The sequence below is a fragment of the Panthera leo genome, chromosome C2, assembly GCF_018350215.1.
Source record: "Panthera leo isolate Ple1 chromosome C2, P.leo_Ple1_pat1.1, whole genome shotgun sequence".
NCBI lineage: Eukaryota > Metazoa > Chordata > Mammalia > Carnivora > Felidae > Panthera > Panthera leo.
In genome coordinates, this window is record NC_056687.1 from 126,085,616 (window position 1) to 126,107,913 (window position 22,298).

A 22,298-nucleotide genomic window follows, 5' to 3' on the forward strand; every position below is an offset into this window, starting at 1 on the left:
CTATATACTGCCTTATTTGGATTATATGCCTTGTAGGCAGATCCATAATATAATTGAATGGCTTAATTTCACATGAACAGCAGGGATTAATTTCACATATGCTCACTTAAATCATAATGAAATGTTGGTGAGTTTGATACAGTTTTCAGTTCTAGTATGGAAGATGCATATTCTGCAAGTAGTACATAGGTAAGTTGTCATTTATAGCATTCTGAATTATAATTCTTAGATTAATATAATTTAGTCTAATATATTACAATTTTAAATGATTTATTTTCCTCAGTATAATTGGTTGATGTTTCATTTTTCATATTTATGTATTCTTAACACTAAAGTTTTTGTGTGTATGCTGCAACAACCAATGTTTAGTTTTTTTTTTTTTAATTATATGTAAGTGTATTTCTTTCACCTTTATATTTGGCAAAATTATATCTTGACGTATCTGCTTAAGACGAAAAAGTATTTATCATTTTACATAAAGACATAAATAAGAATTTATCCCCTGTGCCATTCTTTTTGGCTTGGCTCTCAACTTTTGCTTTCCATTGTGTCAAATCTACACTCACCTCAGACTAAATCTGTATAAATAGCATAGTATTCTATATTGCCCCATATATTTATCTCTGTGTTCATATAATCTTAGGCAGATTTTATATGCCCAATTGTTGTCATGATGAATTTAAAAAAATGGGATCAAGGAGCTCTTGAATTGCTCAGTTGGTTGAGTGTCCAACTCTTGATTTTGGCTCAGATCATGATCCCAAGGTTGTGGGATTGAGACCTCTGTCAGGCTCTGCATTGACTGTGGAGCCTGCATGAAATTCTCTCCCTCTGCCCCTTTCACCGGCTTGCACTCTTAAATAAGTAAGTAAGTAAGTAAGTAAATAAATAAATAAATGGATTCTCACACATTTCTACTAGCAAAATTTGTGGAAAGCTATTTGGTAAAACCTGCCTTCAACCCAGCAATTGTACTTCTGTAATCTATCCCACAGAATTATAAGCATCTGGAAGTAAGGACATATATTCAAAGAGGCAACCTTGATCATTTTGCTAGTAGAAATGTGTGAGAATCCTTTTTTCTGTCTCTGCCAGAAATTGGGCTATAGATTTTAGGTGTAATGTTATACTTATATAGGTCTAATAGGGTGATGTTACACTTTTAATATGAATTTTCTTGAGTGTTAATGATTTCGAGCATCTTGTGTTTGTGAACATTTGCTTACATTCTTTTGTGAATCATTCTTTTCATATCCTTTGCCCAAATTCTGTTGTCTGTTTTTTAAAATTATGGTAGCTCACCGTATGTTAAAACATTTATACCCTGTTACCTGTGTTGCAAATGCTTTTATTTTCCCCATTTACAAAAACTTTTAATTTTTATATAAATCCCTTATACTTTTTAGTTTTGAGTTGTGAATATGATGTTGCCCAGACTCTTTTTCCACAGATTTTATTGTCTTTTCTTCACAATTCACGTTCATCTTGAGTTTATTTTTGTAAGTCTTACAACATTAGGGCACTCCATTTTTTCCTGGAAGCTTACTAGCACTTTAAAAAAAAGTTAGGTCATTCATTTTCTACTGACGAGTGATTGCCCTTATTGATAATAGTTGGTTTGTATATCAGTACTGTATTGAGTTGTTTTCTTTGATGATCTGTTTTGATACTTAAATCAGGTTCAACTTCTTTTTCATCTTTGGCTGGTCTGCAGCATTAGTTCTTATATATAAATGTGATAATTTCTTCTTTATAAAAACAAAATAAAACGCTTTATTTGGATTCTAATTTGAGTTACATGGAATTTACAAATACAGGGGACAACTGACATTTCTATGATAGTGCTTTCCAAATATATCATAGTGTTGATGCATTTAAATGAGTGTATCATTTCTGTGTATTAGTGCCAAATTATTTTATTATTCACAGTATTATACAGGTCTTGTTGCTGTTGTAGTGAGAATATTTTAATGTCACTTCAATTTCTATGATTGTTGTTTCTCCAGTATAAAAGCAGTTGATTTTGTGTATTGCTCTTTTCTCCATCCTTCAACTGGTGAATGGATAAACAGGATGTGGTATATTCATGTGATGAAATATAATTTACTCATAAAAAGGAATGAATTCTGATTCTTGCTGTAACATGGATGAACCTTGAAACCTTTATGCCTAGTGAAAGAAGCCAAACCCAAGAGTTCATGTAGTATATAATTCCATTTATATAGATGTTGAGAGTAAGTAAACGCAGAGAGATGAAAAGTAGATTAGTGATTGAAAGATTAGTAGATTAGTGATTTGGTATGATGAAAATATTCTGGAATTGGTGATGATTATACAACCTTGTGAATAAACTAAAAACTGAATTATATACTTTAAAAGGACTTTATGGTATGTGAATTATATCTCAGTTTTTAGAAAATAGCAGCAAATGTAATTGTATCTTAGGGTTGAATTTGGTATTAGATAACAGAAAACCAGACTTCATTGGCTTGATAAAATAGATTTTATCTTTCTTACATACTTGTTACTATTGATTCATTATTACAATGATATTATAACAGATGTTTCCATGATTAATTCTTGGCCTCTCTTTCATGTTTGCATATGGCTGTTATGGCTTCAGGGACTGGATTATAGAGAAGAAGAAGCAACAATGACTGTACCAGGAACTCCAAAGGAGTCTTCATGTCTCCGTGTCTGGACCATGTTAAATGGCCACTTGTGGCTGGAAGTTGTTTGGGGAAAAGATAGTGGGGAATGAGATTTAGATCTGAAACTTCCTGACCCTGAGCTTTCCTGTCTAGATCCTTATTTTGACTGAAGTTATTTAATGTTTCACAGTTAAAAAGGACATTTGTTGTTGGTTTCATAGTCTCATTTATATTTAAGAAGTTTTCCTAGTTCACTCAGTTTTTTTCTTTTTTCAAAGTCCCTTTTAAAGGGAAAGAAGGAACTAATTATTCAAGACTCCATTTAGCTTTATGTTTTTAAAGAGCTTTTTTGAATTAGAATTGACATACAATAAAGTGTACATCTTTACAGTGTACAATTTATTAGGTTTTGACATAAGTGTACACCTATGGAAATATCAGTCACCTCAGTCAAGATGCTTTTTAAAATACTAGTGTCCTCTTTTTTTAAAACTAAAAAAATTTTTTTTAAATGTTTATTTGTTTTTGAGAGACAGAGACAGAACATGGGTGGTGGAGGGGCAGAGAGAGAGGAAGACACAGAATCCAAAGCAGGTTCCAGGCTCTGAGCTGTCAGCACAGAGCCCAACGCAGGGCTCGAACTCACAGGTCGCGAGATTGTGACCTGAGCCAAAGTTGGACACTTAGCTGAGTGAGCCACCCAGGCATCCCTGGATTCTTTTTTTGATAACTTCTTACACTCAGCTTTACTGGGGAAATAGTGTTTATACAATGTGTGATTTTTTTAAGTGTATTTTTTTTAAGTATATTTGACACACAATGTTACATTAGTTTCAGGTGTACAGGTAATAGTTTCACTTTTGACAGATGTATACATGTTTGTAACCACCACCGCTAGGTAAAATGAAAAATATTTCTAGCACTCTAGAAAGTTTTCTTATGCCCTTTCCCAGTCCTTTACCCCATTACTACTCTTCTCTTAAGCAACCACAGGTTTACATTCTTTCATTATGTGGGACAGATTTTTTTTTTTAATGTTTACTTATTTTTGAGAAAGAGAGAGTGGAAGAGGGGCAGAGAGAGAGAGGGAGACACAGAATCTGAAGTAGGCTCCAGGTTTAAATAGAATTTTATGTAGGTATATAGAATCATATTGTGTACATTACTGTTTTTCTTTTGGCTTCTTTTGGTGAGGCAGTGTCTTTTAAGAATTATGCATATTGCATTTTTCAGTAGTTCATTCTTTTTTTTTTTTTTTTTTTTTAATTTTTTTTTCAACGTTTTTTATTTATTTTTGGGACAGAGAGAGACAGAGCATGAACGGGGGAGGGGCAGAGAGAGAGGGAGACACAGAATCGGAAACAGGCTCCAGGCTCCGAGCCATCAGCCCAGAGCCTGACGCGGGGCTCGAACTCACGGACCGCGAGATCGTGACCTGGCTGAAGTCAGACGCTTAACCGACTGCGCCACCCAGGCGCCCCAGTTCATTCTTTTTTTATTAGTACATAGCATTCCATTGTGTTTATTCATTTACCTGTTGGACATTTAGGTTGTTATCAGTTTGGGGAAATTATGAATAAATCTCTTCTTTTGAACAATTGTGTACAAGTCTGTGTGGTTGTAAGTTGTCATTTCCCTAAATAACATCAGTCTACATTACTGATATGTCTGTATGACTTTATTACCATTATTACTCTAAGGAACATCACGGTAATGTTTTACTATAATAATTTACTCTGTATTCATATTTACTCAGTTGATTCTGGAAGTCTTTCATAGTGCCCTTCCCCCTTTGTGTGTGTGGTTAATGGACTGTGTCAAGGCCCTTGGTTGTTGTGTCTTTGTTTTCTTTTAATGTATAATAAATTACTCTCTCCTTCTAAGATATTGACGTTTTAAATAGACAAGGCTGCTTATTTTTTAAATGTCCTAACTTGTTTTTAATTTTTTTCTCTAAATGTTTCAGAGGTATTCTTTAGCTTGTTACTTTATCTCTGTATTTCTTGCGAACTGAAAATTTAGCGTAAGCCCTTGATTAATTTATGGTCAAACTTTTTTTGTTGTTATTGTTGCAGAGGTAGTTTATGGATGATGTTGTGTACCTTATATTTCATCACTTCAGGGGAACATAAAGTCAGTATTTTCCCACTGTGATAATGAATCTGCTCATTTATTTAATATGATGGTAATATTTGCCAGATTTTTCCCTTTGCAATTTGTAAAGTGATATCACTACTGACAATATCTTTCATGTAATGGTGTCAGATCTATGGATGATCTTTACTTGAATCAGTTATTACATTAGGGAATGTAAAATGGTAATTTGCTAATTTTTCTGTTTCATCTACATTTATTTGCTGGCATTTTTTATTAAAAATAATTTTCCCTCTACAACCAGGGATGAATGATAGCTCTGTCTAAAAATGCAGGGAAAATGGTTATTTCTTTACCTTTAATTAATAGTTTATTCAGAATAAGGAGTTTTTCTTATATACATTCTTATTGTAGCAATTCAGTTTCTCTTTGTCTTTTTTGAGTACCTTTGTGGATTTATGTTTTTTTATATTTTCTGTAATCAGTTATAGTTATTACTTTCAGTGTTAACATTGTTCGAAATTTAGCCAGTGGGTTTCTTTTTTATGCATGGAGACAACAAAATTGGAGACCAAGAAGCAGTGTCATTCAATGAATAGGCTTTCAAATGAAAACTTTTTTCTCTTCTTAGATATTGGTTATGATAAAAGATTGAAATATTAAGGTAGTGACATTATACCATATACATACAGCATACTATAGGTCTTTGGGTTCAATTATATTACTTTTTTTTTAGAGAGAGAGCGAGAGCATGAGTGTGAGTCGGGGAGAGGGACAGAGGGAAAGAGCAGGCTCCATGCTCAGTGTGGAGCCTGATGTGGGGCTCGATCCCACGACCTTGGGATCATGACCTGAGCCGAAATCAAGAGTGGAACACTCAACTGACTGAGCCACCCAGGTACCCCACACAGTTTTCTAAACTTTATATCAAGCAGTCATTTCTGATGACCTAAAATTCATCTTGGTATAACCTTCAATTTTTTTTTTTTTTAGATCTTAACCACTCATATGTCCTACTTGTATTAAAATTAGTACCCCTTTTTCCTCTTCAAAATAAACTAAGAAAGGAAATATGTATTCATCCTGGGCTCAGTGCATACTCAGCTTTATCACAGGGTAAAGAGATGTTAAGGTAAAAACTAGTTATAACTAAGAATCTCCAGTAAACACAGTCATTTAGTATGTTTGAAAGCTAGTACTAGCTTTGTTATATCTTATGTTTCTGCATTTATGTTTTTTTATGTTTTATTTATTTACTTATTTTTTATTTTTTTTTATTTTTTTGAGAGAGAGAGTGTGCGCGCTTGAGCAGGGGAAGGGCAGAGAGAGAGAGTGACAGATGATTCGAAGCGGGTTCATCGCTGACAGCAGTGAGCCTGATAGCAGGGCTTGAACTCACAAACTGATTATGACCTGAGCTGAAGTTGGCAGCTCAACTGACAGAGCCACCCAGGTGCCTCTCGTTTTGCATTTATTGCAGTTAATTACAAAAATAAATAGATACATACATAAATGCAGTGTATTTATTGGAATTGTTGCATTTATCTGTTTATGTCTAACCTTTTGATACTCTTGAGATTTTTTTTCCCCCATTTCTGACAACCCAGTTATGCAGCTTTAATTGGTTTACATCTAATTTTGCTGTTCCTAGAAATTTAAGAGTAAACTGGTTCACCCTCTGTAGGGTTGCTCTGTATTTTGTTATATTCCTTATTTCACTTTCCAATTTGGTGGAACATAGCTATCTCCATCGGGATGTACCATCTATTAGGATCATGCTAAAAGTGTAATGACAGTGGTAAAGCCACTATAGGAGTAGCTAACATCACACTTTGGTTTTGGGAATCGGGTGTTCTTCCATCTTCCTTCTGGGCTAATGAGCTTGAATACTCCATGTTGGTATGCTCATGTTGGATTACCAGTTTAGGTGTCCTCTTTACTGTGGCCTTTGTCTAACAATACACTTGTATTTCAAAATCTGAAGTTTATTTGCTGTACTAATTTCTTTGTATCTTCCTGTGACTAACTTGTGGGTGCATGTATGCGCACATGGCCTGTGCGTTTGTGTGTGTGTATGTGTGTGTTGGGGTTGGAATGGAGGGGTTGGTGCATTTGCTAAATGCTTACTTTGTTCCAGGTTCTCTAGTTTTTGATTTTTACATCATGATGACAACATGTTAATTTCTGTGTTTCATTGTAAACTTTCAGTGGATATGTGTGGATGTCAAAAATACAAAATAGCAAGATTTTGTTATAGTCTTTTTCTTTCTCTGAATTGCATTGTTCAAAAAAACATTCAATATATACATATATACCTGTTTAGGCATATAATAAGTCTGGAAAGGTACAAATTGATCACAGTGAGTCCAGTTACCTCTGGGGTCATGGATTGTAAAAGTCTTACTTTATATTGTGTATCCTTATTTACTTTCTCACCTCCATTCCCCCAATTTAAGATTTTTTTTGTCATGTCAAAACACTCATATCTGTGTGTGCACACACACCCATTTAAAATGAGGTTTCTGGAGTGCCTGGGTGCTTCAGTCTGTTGAGCGCCTGACTCTTTGGCTCAGGTCATCATCCCAGGATTATGGGATTGAGCCCTGCATAGGGCTCCATGCTGAGCATGGGTCCTGTTTAAGATTCATTCTCACTCTCATTCTCATTCTCTCTCTCTCTCTCTCTCTCTCTCTCTCTTCCTCTGCCCCTCTCCCCTGCTGGTGCACTCTCTGAAAAACAATAATAATGTATTTAAAAATATATATAAAATGCTGTTTCCACCTTAACTGATGCATTATAGCAGGAGCAGAAATTTTCATTTTGTAGGTTTTACTTTTGTGAGCTAGTCTGAATTCTCATGACATTTCTGTTATTCTAGTTGGGCACATATGTGTTGTTTACAATGCCAGTTGCAGGTCAAGGAAATCCTTGCTTTGGTAAGGAGTTTAACAACAAAAAAGTAGAGAAGTGTTTCTGAATATTCATTTGAGTGAAACTCTAGAAAAGTGTTTTATTGGTGAGTGGGTTATGTGAGTCAGCTCATGTTTCAGCATCTCAATTTATTAGCACCTTGGAAGTCACTCAAGTGAGAACGTTAATTTATTCCTTTATTTCTTTGGTTCTTAAATCAGTGAGTTCATTTATATATGTTCATTTGTATCTGCTCATCATTTCAGTATATTACTTTCTCATTAAAATCCTTCTTAAAAGCCCTTCTTTTTTTTTTTTTTTTGAGACTTTCCATTTTATCTTTACATTTTTCTTAATCCTTTCAAAGGAGTTATCTAGAGATATATTGGGTCCAGATACTGACTTTGAGCCTTTATTTTATCTCTCTGCATTTGTGAAGATAGTAGGTGGTATTGAGAAACAAATAGAGTACTAGTGCTTGTCATAGATATATAAAGCATCTAGAAGAGAAAAGATAGGAAATATATGATATATATGTATATATATATATATATACACACACACACACACACACACATTATTTTGCAGTTTATTTTAAAGATAAAAAAAATCTCATTTAAAAATTAAGAGCTTATTTTTGTGTGGTTCTGGCACAGTTTTTGTAGATGTAAAACAAAAACATACAAAATCCACCAAGAAGAGGAAAATCCATCCATTCTTGAAACCCCTCACTATGGGTCAATTAACATACATGGCAACATGTGTTAGGATACATGATTCTTATTGAAAATACAGGTTGATTAAAAAAACAGGTTTGTTTTTTTTTTTAAGCTCTTCAAATTGAATATATTTTTGTTGTGGTGAATTAGGATCTTGATAGAATGTGTGAATACTGCAGTGCAGTCTAAAAATCACTTAATTATGAATCAGTGTTTTTCCCTGGCTTTGCCACTTATTTGCTTGGTGACCTTGACCTCATACATCAAATTGTGCACTTATTAAATGGTAGTTCTAGAGGTTTTCTTGGCTACAGGGTTCAGAAAACCAAGAGATAATGTGTAATTATGTGCTTTTAGCCACAGATGTTGCTGGTTATTTTGAATGATTCTATAAAGTTGAAGTGATTACTGAATAACTTGACTGTAAATAATTGCTGACGTTTATATAGAGAGATCATTGAAAGTTTCCTGAAAATTATATATGTTTTAGCTACTTTTGTGCTAAGTGCCATGATTCCACTAGTCAAATGTAAAGATCTTATCTGGAATAATTAAAGGCATATATTATGTTTTAACAGAGAGAGTGTTATTTGTAGCAGATGTTAGAATTTAAATGATTTTTTTCTTGTTAATAAGAAACTAAATAATTTTATGTAGTAATATGGCTCTGAAGTTTTGAGAAGAATCAGTTTGTTAGTTCAGGACCTTTTAATTAATATAAAATTTTGAAAGAATTTATTTTTCCTATTTACCAAAATCTCATAATATGAATTGTAAACAGTCTAGAAAATATAAGTAGCAAAAAGAAAAAAAGTTATACTCTTACCAACCACTGTTAAAACATTTTGATGTTTATCCTTCCAATCTTTATATGTGTTGCAGGATCAGGCTTATACACAAACACAAAAGTTAATTCTAAATATGTTTATTACTTTTTTCATTTAAAAGTTACTTTTTGTGACAGATGATTTTTGGATTCCTTTTAGCATTGCCGTTCTTAGTTCAAACACATCTTAGGGAGAAATATGGTAAATAAAACAGATAAATGTGGAGTTGCTCTGGTTGAAGGTAGGATGGAAATTCAAAGCTTCAGTGTTTGGCTTTCTTCACTAGCCCAGACAGTCTGTCTTAGAGGTACCTTTGAAGAACTCTATGCCTTCGTATAGGATGCATAGTTGAAAATCTCTACTAAATATTTTTTGTTTATTTATTTATTTAGAGAGAGTGCATGTGCAATGCACACATGCACGCAAATGAGGGAGGGGCAGAGAGAGAGGGGGAGAGGGAAAGAATCCCCATCAGACTCCACGATGTCCACGCGAGTCCGACGGGTTCAAACTCAGGAACCGTAAGATCATGACCTCAGCTGAAATCAAGTGTTGGTCACTTAACCAACTGAGCCGAGCCACCCATGTGCGCCTTGCTAAATATTTTTAATGGCTGCAGAGTATTTCCTTATATGGCATCTGTGATGGTCTTGTAGGTGTTCTGTTTAGCTGTGTTCTTGAAAGAAACCTGCCTGGAGTAATGTTGTTAGCTGACAGACTCCAGCTACAGAGACTTTTGGGATTTGTTGCGGCAGTGAGCCATGGCCACATTCTACCTGGGCAGCTCCTTGCCAGTAACTGAGCATAACAAACTGAGGGTGTAGCCATTTCATCTGAACTTGGGACTTTATGGTCAGTCTTTGCATCTGAGTTGCTTATTGGGCTGGCAGAGGAGCTGCAGGGACCTGAGACTTAACATAGTCATCAGACCTGCATCACAGCCAGAAGGCTTTCTCTGCTTGCTCAACTTTTCCTTCTCCCTTTCATTCTTCGTAGGCATTTCTACCAATGAATTTCTTAATTTCTAACTCCATCTTGGTTCATCTCACCAGACAACTTAATATGACACGCATTCAGGTGTGTGTGTGTGTGTGTGTGTTTTTAATAAATATACGTATATATGTACAGGTATACATATATTTGAGAGAGAGGGTGCAAGTGAGCAAAAGGCAGAAAGAGAGCGGAAGAGAGAGAGAGAATCCCATATGGGGCAGAGACAGAGAGAGAGAGAGAGAGAGAGAGAGAGAGAAGCAGGGTTCATGCTTACCCAATGTGGGACTCCCAGGTGCCCCTTAAATAAGTATTTTTAAGAGTTGTAGATAATAGTGTTCATGGTTTTAAAAAAGCAGAGAAATGTTCAAAATTAAAATTAAAATACCCTCCCTCCTCCCAACCCTCATTAAAAATTTTTTTTTCTGTTTATTTATTTTTGGGAGGTGGCAGGAGGGACAGAGAGAGAGGGAGACAGACTCCAAAACAGGCTCCAGGCAATGAGCTGTCAGCACAGCTGGCTTGAACTCCAGAACCGTGAGATCATGACCTGAGCCAAAGTCTGATGCTTAACTGACTGAGCCACCCAGGCGCCTCCCCCTGCAATCCTTATTTTTATACCTATGTCATATTCTCACTAATATAATGATTTCCTGATTTATCAACTTTAGGTACTATTACTTAACTCTTCTGAAATATAAGGGAATTAGTGTATTTAAAATTTCTTTTACTTTCCTCCCCATCTTTTAATTTTTAACTAGTGATGTTATTTTTACCTTGTCAAGGCTTTGTTTTCACTTAACTGTATCTATAATTTGGACTTTGCTTTGACTATAAATTGATCTTAAAGATTGAAGATCAGTAATAGCATTTACCATATTATAATTAGTTAAATATAATTTAGTCCTGAACCAGCTGATTTGATTGAAATATAAGGGAGGAATGTAATTCCATTAGCTCTGTCAAGGAAAATCTTCAAATTTTATTCTAGATGATCAACTATGTCTGTTCCTTTTGTTCATGTTGTCTTCTTTAATGGTTAAGAACATGAGCCATACTACTTGGGGTTGAATCCCAGCTTCAGCAGTTACTGGTTATGTGATCTTGAACAAGTTAAGCTCTCTGAATTGCAAAATTGGCATAACAGTTCTTATATTAGTTTTCTATTGCCATTGTAACAAATTACAACAATGTAACAACTCATAGTATTCATATTTGAGAAATTCAGTGGGTCAGGTTGAGTATCTGTAAAGTCTCACACAAGGGCCAAATCTGTTGGTAGGAGTGGTTCCTTTTTGGAATCTTTTGGAGAGAAACTGTTTCTTGATCATTTAGATTGTTGGCAGAATTGATGTCTAAGAAGTTGTAGGGCTGAACTCCTGTTTCTTTTTTGACTGTTGACATGAGGAGGGGAGTCATTCTCAGCTTCTAGAGTCCACTCACATTCCTTGGTTTATGGTCCCCTTCAGCTGAGAAGCAACAATGCAGGATTGAGTTCCTCTTGAGCTTCAAATTTCTCCTGCTGCTTCTGCTGATCTTTGATCTTCTGCCTTCCTCTTTTACTTTTAAAAAAGGGCTCATGTGAGTACATTTAGGTTTACTTGTGTAATCTCTGATAATCTCCCTATTTTTAAGTTCCTAACTCTTTTGCTGTGTAGTGAGACATACACAGGAGTAACAGCAGAGAGTAAAGATAACGGTGGGGCCAGAATGTTGCCTAACCGTGATGCTCCTTTAGGCCTCTGTGATCCATATCCATCTCATAAAAAACACATTCACCTCATCCCACGGTCCCCAAGGGTCTCATCCTATTACAGTATCAATTCAAAGTTTAAAATGTCAGCTAAATCTCATCAGCTCCTAAGTCCCAAATCTTGCATCTAAATCAGATATGAAGGAAACTTTGTGGACCTACCTGTGAAACTAAAGAAACAAATAATTTCATCCAAAAATACGATGGTGGTACAGCTTTAGGATGACAGTTATAGACAGTTTAGTTCAAAAAGGGAGAAAATAGAAAATAGGAGTCAAGTCTTTAGTAATTTCAAAAGCCAGCTAGGAAACACCACTAGATTTCAAGGCCTGGGAATAAATCTTTGTGTATTTTGCAGCTTTACCTTCTGGGCTTACCCTCTCTGGTTACTTTTGTAGGTTTTCCATCTTTTTTTCCTCAGATTTGCTAAATCTTGGTTGTCTGTGCATACTCATGAAAGAAAGGTTAAGTTGGTCAGTTTAGCGTAACTGGAGCGAGTTTCTCTGCTGCAGGTTTTTTCATTCATGTGTTTGTCTATAGACTGTGGCATGTAGTAGGCTTCTTTATTTATTCTAAGACATGCATTCTCAAAGGGATATCATATCAATTGGGAGAGTAAAAAAATTTTTTTATGGATAAGCCACAGATACACATACAGTATACAAACATGCAGTACATCTGTGGTACTAAAATTTCTTGGAGGGTATGGTTGGGGGTAAATATCTAAAAAAAAAAAACTCCTTGAAGGTCAATAATGGAAAGAAATGTGGAAAAATGGTACTTACATGATTGAGGAGGAGGCAGACTGTTATGTACCTACAATTGTCAAACTAATCATAGCTTATTTGGGAGAATGGAGTGCTTTAGTGGCTCAAGTGCTGCTCTGCTTTTCTTTCAGGCCTCAACATCCACCCTAGGAGCCCTCCACTGAAGTGCACACTGTATTTAAAGAATTAGTTTTCTTTTTTTGTGATCCATAGTATAAAATGTTTTATACTGTAACAGTATACACATGTATTTACAAATTTATAAATACATAACTGAGCAAAAGTTTTATGAAACTGTACATACCTCACATTGTATTTTCTGTATTTTCTCACATTTAAAACACTTTTTTTTAATGTTTATTTTTTTGAGAGAGAGCGCGCGCGCGCATGCGGGAGGGGCAGAGAAGGAGGGAGACACAGAATCCTAAGCAGGCTCCAGGCTCCGGGCTCCGAACTGGAACCTCTAGATCATGACCTGAGCTGAGGCTGGCTGCCCAACCGACTGAGCTACCCCGGGCACGCCTGTATTTTCTGTTCTATTTTAGATCATTAAAAATTGCTACTTGTAACCCACCAAAATTATTTTGCACCTGTAGTTTGAAGAACACTTTACTTGGACTTAATCCTGAGGCTGATAGCTGTTGCTCTCAGCTCTTTCTCTTTAAGCAGGGAGAGGAGAGGCCAAGTTGACTAAATCATTTGGAATGCAGTTCTTTAATTACTGATTTATTTAGTTATATCCTTGATGAAATCCCACCCCTACCTCTTGCTGGTTATATTTTAACCTCTCCTCTCCTCTCCCCGCCCCTCCCCACCATCCCCTCCTTTTCTTCCACTCTTCCACTCTTCCACTCTTTCTTTCTCTTTCTGAGAGAGAGTGCTAGCGGGGGGGAGGGGCAGAGAGAGAGAGTCCCAAGCAGGCTTGGCACTGTCAGCATAGAACCCTATGTGGGGCTCCAATTCGTAAACCCTGAGATCATGACCTGAGCCAAAATCAAGAGTGGGCTGCTTAACTGACTGAGCCACCCAGGTGCCCTGCTCACTTTTTCTTAATCTGATCTCATTTGTTCTGTATTTTCAAGGTGTTACCCAGAATTTTTGACCTGTTGACAGAATGCTTTTTCTCCCATACATTTATAATTTGATTTATTTTCTTTGAGTTTGTTTAAAAATAGAACAAAACAACTTCCTGTCTATCTGAAAACCAGGAGTGGGAGAAAAGACACATTTTGTGTGCTCAGCTCAGTCTGCCATCTTGAATTGGAAGTCCTGTAGTTTATTTAACAGTTTGCATGTGTTCTATATTTTGGTGTTATCCAGTTTTTCTGAAAGCTCATTATTGCTAAACTGCATGCATAGCCATGATTATTTTTAGGAATGATTTTAATATGTTGACTACCCATGTGACATATATACTTGTGTGACCTGTAAAATCTTTAATTCCCCTTTTCATTAGTAATAATTTGTTGGGTCATGGTTAAGTGAGGCTGTTTCTGGTGAAGTGTCAGAGGTTTTTGAATTCCAGTTTTGCCACTTATTAGCTCTTTGCCTTTAGGCAAATTACCTAATTTGCTGTACCTGTTTTCTTACTCTAAAGCAAGGATAACAGTATCTACTTCATAGAATTGTTGTGAGAATTAAATGTTAAGGCATGTGAACAAAGCTCTTAGGACAGTGCGTGTCATGTAGTAAGAATTTAATGTTATTTGTTTATATCATCATCATAACCATACTCATCCACACATATATATTCTCTTTCTTAAAAAGAAAATAACATATATTTTATCTTCTTGAATGCCTTTTATCTAGGCTTCATAGTTGAGCCAGTTGTTCCTTTGTTTTCAGCCTACTTCATTTTCATTAAAAAAAGCCTAATTCATTTTTGTTTTGCTGGAATTTTTAGGTGGGATATTGGCATAACTAAGAATGAGCTGAATCAAGGAAAGAAAGGTGAAATGTGACTAGAGAAACATCAGTTTGTTAGGATGAAGGGTTGGAGATTGCCAACCATATTCACTTACATGGGCTACATGGATAATAAAGGTAAGGGATATAGAAACAGAGTGGGTTAGAATATTGATCCTACAACATACTAGCTATATGTCCTTGGGTAAGTTACTTAAGTTTTCTGTGCCTCAGTTTGACTATCTGTAAAGTGGAGATAATAAGGGATATTGTGAATATCCCATGAATTAACACATACAAAATTGCTTAGATGTACTTAGTTGTTAGTAGTGTTAATATTTTCCTAGGATTTTGAATTTAGGGTTTGGTCTCTTGTTCAGAGTTTGTGTAAGCATTAGGAATGCAGGGTTGAAATAAAGGGTGAGATTTTTATATTGAAAAGAGAAATGTACTGTTTCCATTCTTTAAAGATGGAATAGCATTTAGGACAAAGGAATTATCTAGGTTAGTAAATACTACATTAAAACAGCAGTACTTCAGTCATTGGGCCTAAGGTTGTTCCTGGAGGGTCTTAGGAGCCACACCTAGTCATTGCTAAGGTAACTTGTTGCTATTTCTTTCAACAGCTAGCCAGTTAGTACTCAGTTTTTAAAATCCTTCCTTTGAAATTGTACAAAATTTAAAGTTTAAAATATGTAAGAAACAGAACCTTATATCATTTTATAGTTTATAGTTTCTTTGTAGAGTTTATTACTCAGAATATTTCCTCTCCAGTTTTTGAGTATTAGAGTGAAGTTATTAGACATTCTGGTATGTTTTATCTAATAATCCTATTCGTAGCAATTTTTTTCCTAACTACATAACACTTTGAGTAATACTTTTTATTCTGTTTACTTACATAAATTAGATGTTTGAGTATAGTTTTGGAAATAGATTTCTCAGTAAATCTAAGTTTTGTTTACTATTTTTCCCTTAAATTATGGACGTTCATTTAGTATCAACTTTGAAGTTACTTTGCAGAGACAAGTTTTTTTGGAAGGTTTTTTTATTACAGAATTGCACACTGTTTAAATGACTTTGCTGGTTAACTCTGGCTAACTGTGCCATCTCTTTATGAGAGGGAATTTCCCCGGGATACTCTGAAGAAGATTGCTAAAAGAATGATTTTTCTGGAAAACGGTAGATATTTCTTTTGCATCTAATACATGCATGTGACATACATGCATGCACACACACGCCATATGGATGTTGAAAAACGTTTTGGTCTACCACATTTAAGGCCAACACTTTCATTAGTAAAATTGCATGAAAATTTGGCAGTTTATTAGAGCACATGTTCGTTCATTTGTTACTCTTGATGATCCATTGCTGAATGTAGTTCTGATCATTCTTTATCAGTTTTGTACATTACTAAGCATGGTATTCATTCGTTCTGTGTTATTAATTATAGGCTTGATTTTGAAATTTATACCTACAGTAGCATTTGGTTCAAGAATATCAAGTATCCCTTTTGCAATGAAGTAGTTGCTCTGTTAAGGTAGTTGAGTTTTTTGTTTCATTTGGGTAATATGCTATGTTGAGCTTTAGTTGTTAATTGATAGATGTGGTATCCTCTCTGTGAGAGCTTTTAAAATGCATGACACGTATTTCGGAAAGCAGCTGTTGCTATGGCAACTCTCGGGTCACTTGCAGCTCAGCTTACATGATTGGCTGTTAATGGAGTCTAATATGCTTGAGAAGAGAATTGAGCAAATGAAAGAGGGTTTTGAAGGAATCCTCTTAAACCTCTTGAAGTTTAACTGAACAGCGCATGAAAATTTAACACTTGTATTACTGTTATATAATTGTACTGGAAGTAGTTTTATGAATAACGAAGGTGAGACAGGACGAATTTTTGGAAAAAAACAATTTTCCAAACCCTTTGAAGAATGTTGAAAGCTTCTCCTGTCCCCTTTTTTCATTTTACCATTGTTTAAAGAAACACTCTTCACAGCTATCAGTTACATTTTGTATTCTACCCTTTGTAGCACCTACCTCAGAGGCGTTAATTAGCTTGAGTCATGAGAAGGTTGTTAATTGTGCTGGGTCAGAAAGAATGGTAGTATCAGGAATCATGTCTAAATTTACTCTGGTCATATGAGTTAGAGTCTGATCTGACTTGAATTCTTAAGGTAGTCTTATGAACCTGCCTCTCTTAGGGGTATGTGAATGGTGTGAAAAGGCAAGTGGTGGTATGTACTTTGGGGTTTTGAGGCCTATAAAGTAAGTAGAAAGAAGTCTAATTGAGAACTGCCATAGTAAAATTAATAGAGTCACGCAAATGACACAGTAATACCTGTCTTGTTAAATGATGGAGTTTTCATCAATATCTACCTACCACCCACCTCCTTTGTAACTATGGTGCTAGAATGAAGACAGTTTTACCAATTTTGGCAGTTACATAATATCAAGTGTAATTAAACTACATTGTGTAATTTAAAATTTAGATTAAATGCATTAAAATACTAAGTTAACATCATTTTAGAGTACTTTTACTTTGTAAAACCCGTGTCAACTGGCTAGTTCAGCAAGTATAGGAAATAGGACTAGGACATGTAGCTTATTTTAAGTATCTGCTGTTTCTATTTTATATTAGGGTTTTTAAAAATTGATTATGGTGGTAGTGTTGACATTGATACATTAAATAAATTATAACTGTTGGTATGGATTAGATTAGATTTTCTAATTTTGCTAGCAAAAAAACCTGGTGATTAAAAAATTAATCAGCACTTATTCAGACCCTAAATTACCTTTAGTTTATTATTTCCTTTATTAAGGAAATACTTTGGGATATTAAAGAAACACTTTTCATAATAGACTACATATAAGTATAGAGTTTTGATAAAACACTTTAGAGGTTCAGTAAACACTTAAACCCCAAAATCTGTAAGTTCATCATCACTATGACCTCTGGAAATATTTTAAAAAATAATTAAAAAAATTTTTTTTAACATTTATTTATTTTTGAGAGACGGAGAGAGACAGAGCATGAGTGGGGGAGGGGCAGAGAGAGAGGGAGATACAGAATCCGAAGCAGGCTCCAGGCTCTGAATTGTGAGCGCAGAGCCTGACGCGGCACTCGAACTCATGAACCCTGAGATCATGACCTGAGCCGAAGTCAGATGCTTAACCGACTGAGCCACCCAGGCACCCAAAAATCATTTTGTTTTTAAATGCCTGGTGACTATAGGTCCAGGTCTGCCTTAGCACTTCTGGTAGTAGTGGATTATGCTGTTACCTAATATAATTATTGATAGGATTTATATTTTATCAGGAAATATAAGGAAAAGTAAATGAAGTCACGTATAAATCTGTAACTCATAGGTAGCCACTGTCAACATTTTAGTGCATTTCCTTTTCAGTCTTTCTGTGCACAAATGTATATAAAACATATAGTGGAGACCATCCTTTGTGTATTTTCCTTCTGTAATATATCATAAACACTTCATGTTTAACTTTCTAGAAATATTTTTAATGATACATAAAAATATTTCACAAGTAAATGCTCTCCATTTGTAGCGCTTAGGTTCTTCCAGGTGTTTTGTTTTGTTTTGCTAGTTCATAACAGATAAACCCCTTTTCTCCAAGTAAATATGTTTACTTTTCTTTTTATTTTAGCATAGAATGATAGAATAGGAATCACAGAATCAAAGATTATTGAATTACAAACGTTTCAATATGTATCAGTTGCTTTTTAGAAGAACTTTTAATATTTTTGATTTGGAAATTTAAAAAATGTACTTGGTGGACCTCAATTGCAGAGGGTTGAATCAATTTTGTTCTCTGTTCATAACACATGGTAATTCTTGACTAGTTCAAGGGGTTGATTTCATTTTATTTCCTTTTATCTGCATTATCCGCTCTTTTTCTTCTCTTCTCATAGGCATTCATTTAATATGCTTGAGGTGTGTGTGTGTGTGTGTGTGTGTGTGTGTGTGTGTATATGTATATATATATATAATGTACATATATATGTGTGTTCTGTATACATACATACATACATACGTTTATTGGTACACATTCTTATAAAACATGTTGTGTGGGCTTTTTCAATTTCAAACATAGAGTAGAATTGGCATCCTTTTATTATTTACTCTCCCCCCACCCCACGCAACATTGTGTTTTAAAGTACTATTCATGTTGCACTTTGCCTGTCTTGTTTCATTCACTCTAATGGCTTCCATAGTGTGCATTAGTATTCCATAGTGTGCATCTGCCATGTTTCCATTACCCCAGTGTGGTGATGAACACTGTGATTCCTCCAGCTCTCTGCTATTGCAGACATTTCTAAAAAAGAGCATCTTTATACATAATCCCCTTATGGATATGTATTATTCAACTGGATTAGATGTATACATACCCAGTTTCACTAAATACTGCCAGATTTCTCCTCTGAGTAATTGTACCAGTCTTTACTTGCAGTAGGGGTATATGAGGATTCCTATATTTCTAGTATAGATAAATCCCAATACCAGTGTGGTGAGTCCTATCAAAATTAGTAGGAAAGGTAGGCATAATTTTTTTTAATCTAGCTACTTACCTCCAGGTTGCAGAAGTGTAATTGTTTTCTAGTAACTTCTCTTCAGTCTTTCCAGGTTGGTATCATTGCAGTGTTTTTGCCAAGTAGAATAGTGAAGTGGTTAAGAGCATATACTCTGGATCCAGTCAGTTTGGAGTTGAATCCTGGCTCTGTTGTTTAGTAATTGGGTGACCCTGCACTTTGTATAGGGTTGCTTCAGTTTTGTGATTTGTAAAATGAACTTAGGGAAGTTTTATGCCTTTGTGAATACATGTATAATGTTAGAATAGTGGCTGGGCACACAGTAAATGCTACCAAAGTTTAAAAAATCCAGCTGAGATTTAGAATGGAATTGCATTGAATTGATACATTTGAGGGAGAAATCACATCATAATTTGCCCTATCCAAGTGCATGGAATAGCTCTCCAGTGATCAAAACTTTCTATGTATTTTAATGAAATTAGATTGTCTTTTGTTTCTTCATGATACTTATTCTTTTTTTTTTTTCTTTTAAGTTTTATTTTGAGAGAGCTAGTATGCACGTGGCACATGGTAGGGGCACAAAGGGAGGGAGACAGAGAATCCCAAGGAGGCTCTGTGCTGATGCCGGGCTTGATCCTATCATGGTTGAACTGAGCCAAAAATCAAGAATCAGATGCTTAACTGACTGAGCCATCCATATGCCCCCATGGTACTTATTGTTCTTGATCACTAGCTCTTAATTTTGTTTGTGGGGGCACAGAATTTGATATTTTAGATTTTATATTATCTGGAGATATTTTTGGTTGTCACAGCTTGGGAGATGCTACTGCATCTATTGGGTAGAAGCCAGGGATACTGCTAAACATCCTATAGAGCACAGGCTAGACCCCAGTTATCAGCTCAGTATGTAATAATGCTGAGGTTAAGAAACTCTGTTTAGATATGATGTTGTGAATGGTGTTTATTTTTATTTTCTAATTGGCTATTGCTTTTTGAGGGAAATGTTACAGATTTTTCTGTTACCTTGTATCTGGCAATCCAGCTGAATTTTTTCTCATCTGTAGATTGGGATAAGTTTTCTATGTAGATGCTCTGCTCTCCTAATTTCTCATTTTTCTTTCCTTTCTCTCCTTCATCTTTTTGTTTTAATGTTTGTTTATTTTTCTTTTTCATTATGTATTATATTTCAATATTTTATTCCATATTATTACATTATATGTATTCACTATATTTAATATAATGTATTTAGTTTAATATAGTTAATATAACATTGTTAATATAATTTATTTAATATATGCAATAGAATATATATTTTAAAATACACTAATAAAAAGATGGAATTTAGTTTCTAACAAATGTTTCTACTTTTCATTCTTTAGATTTTTTTTAATTTCTTTTTTTTTTTTTTTTTTTTTTTAATTTACATCCAAATTAGTTAGCATATAGTGCAGCAATGATTTCAGGAGTAGATTCCTTAATGCCCCTTACCTGTTTAGCTCATCCTCCCCCTCCTACAACCCCTCCAGTAACCCTCTGTTTGTTCTCCATATTTAAGAGTCTCTTATGTTTTGTCCCCCTCCCTGTTTTCATATTATTTTTGCTTCCCTTCCCTTGTGTTCCTGTGTTCTGTGTCTTAAAGTCCTCATATGAGTGAAGTCATATGATATTTATCTTTCTCCGACTGACTGATTTCACTTAGCATAATACCCTCTAGTTCCATCCATGTGGTTGGGAATGGCAAGATTTCATTCTTTATGATTGCCGAGTAATACTCCATTATATATGTACATAAGTACCATATCTTCTTTATCCATTCATTCATCGATGGACATTTGGGGTCTTTCCATACTTTGGCTATTGTCGATAATGCTGCTATAAACATTGGGGTGCATGTGTCCCTTTGAAACAGCATACCTGTATCCCTTGCATAAATGCCTAGTAGTGCAGTTGCTGGGTTGTAAGGTAGTTCTATTTTTAGTTTTTTGAGGAACCTCCATACTGTTTTCTAGAGTGGCTGCACCAGTTTGGATTCCCACCAGCAGTGCAAAAGAGATCCCCTTTCTCCACATCCTCGCCAACATCTGTTGTTGCCTGAGTTGTTAATGTTAGCCATTCTGACAGGTGTGAGGTGGTATCTCATTGTGGTTTTGATTTGTATTTCCCTGATGATGAGTGATGTTGAGCATTTTTTCATGTGTCGGTTGGCCATCTGGATGTCTTCTTTGGAGAAGTGTCTATTCATGTCTTTTGCCCATTTCTTCACTGGATTATTTGTTTTTTGGGTTGTTGAGTTTGATAAATTCTTTATAGATTTTGGATCTGATATGTCATTTGCAAATATCTTCTCCCATTCCGTTGGTTGCCTTTTAGTTTTGCTGATTGTTTCCTTCGCTGTGCAGAAGGTTTTTATTTTGATGAGGTCCCAATAGTTCATTTTCGCTTTTGTTTCCCTTGCCTCTGGAGACGTGTTGAGTAAGAAGTTGCTGTGGCCAAGATCAAAGAGGTTTTTGCCTGCTTTCTCCTTGAGGATTTTGATGGCTTCCTGTCTTAACATTTAGGTCTTTCATCCATTTTGAGTTTATTTTTGTGCATGGTGTAAAAAAAGTGGTCCAGGTTCATTCTTCTGCATGTCAGTGTCCAGTTTTCCCAGCATCATTTGCTGAAGAGACTGTCTTTATTCCATTGGGTATTCTTTCCTGCTTTGTCAAAGATTAGTTGGCCATATGTTTGTGGGTCCATTTCTAGGTTCTCTCTTCTGTTCCATTGATCTGAGTGTCTGTTTTTGTGCCATAATGTTTATTTATTTTTGAGAGAGGGAGCGTGAGCAGGGGAGGGGCAGAGAGAGAGGGAGACACAGAATCTGAAGCCAACTCTAGGTTCAGAATCTGAAGCCAACTCAAGCTGTCAGCACAGAACCGAGTGTGGGGCTCAAACTCACGAACCGTGGAACTATGACCTGAGCTGCAGTCAGATTCTTAACCAACTGAGCCACCCAGGCGCCCCATCGCCTTTTTTTTTTTTTTTAAATCTTTATTTTGAGAGAGTGAGCACACACGTGAGTGGAGGAGGGGCAGAGAGAGGGGGAGAGAGAGCAATTTGGCACAGTCTGTGCAGAGTCCGTCTCGGGGCTTGATCCCAGGAA

The 22,298-nt window shown here is 35.5% G+C and overlaps 1 protein-coding gene across 3 annotated transcripts in view; it reads left to right on the top strand.

The window, feature by feature from the left end:
- Positions 1-22,298, top strand: part of STAG1 (stromal antigen 1) — a 402,324-nt gene that overhangs the window by 51,413 nt on the left and 328,613 nt on the right. Inside the window, exon 1 of one of the 3 annotated variants that reach the window (XM_042954673.1) lies at positions 13,710-14,754. The exons of the other annotated variants lie outside the window; for them this stretch is intronic. The gene's annotated coding sequence lies outside the window, so the exon portion shown is untranslated. Of the gene's footprint in view, positions 1-13,709; positions 14,755-22,298 lie in introns of those variants that run through there. 3 annotated transcript variants of the gene reach the window in all.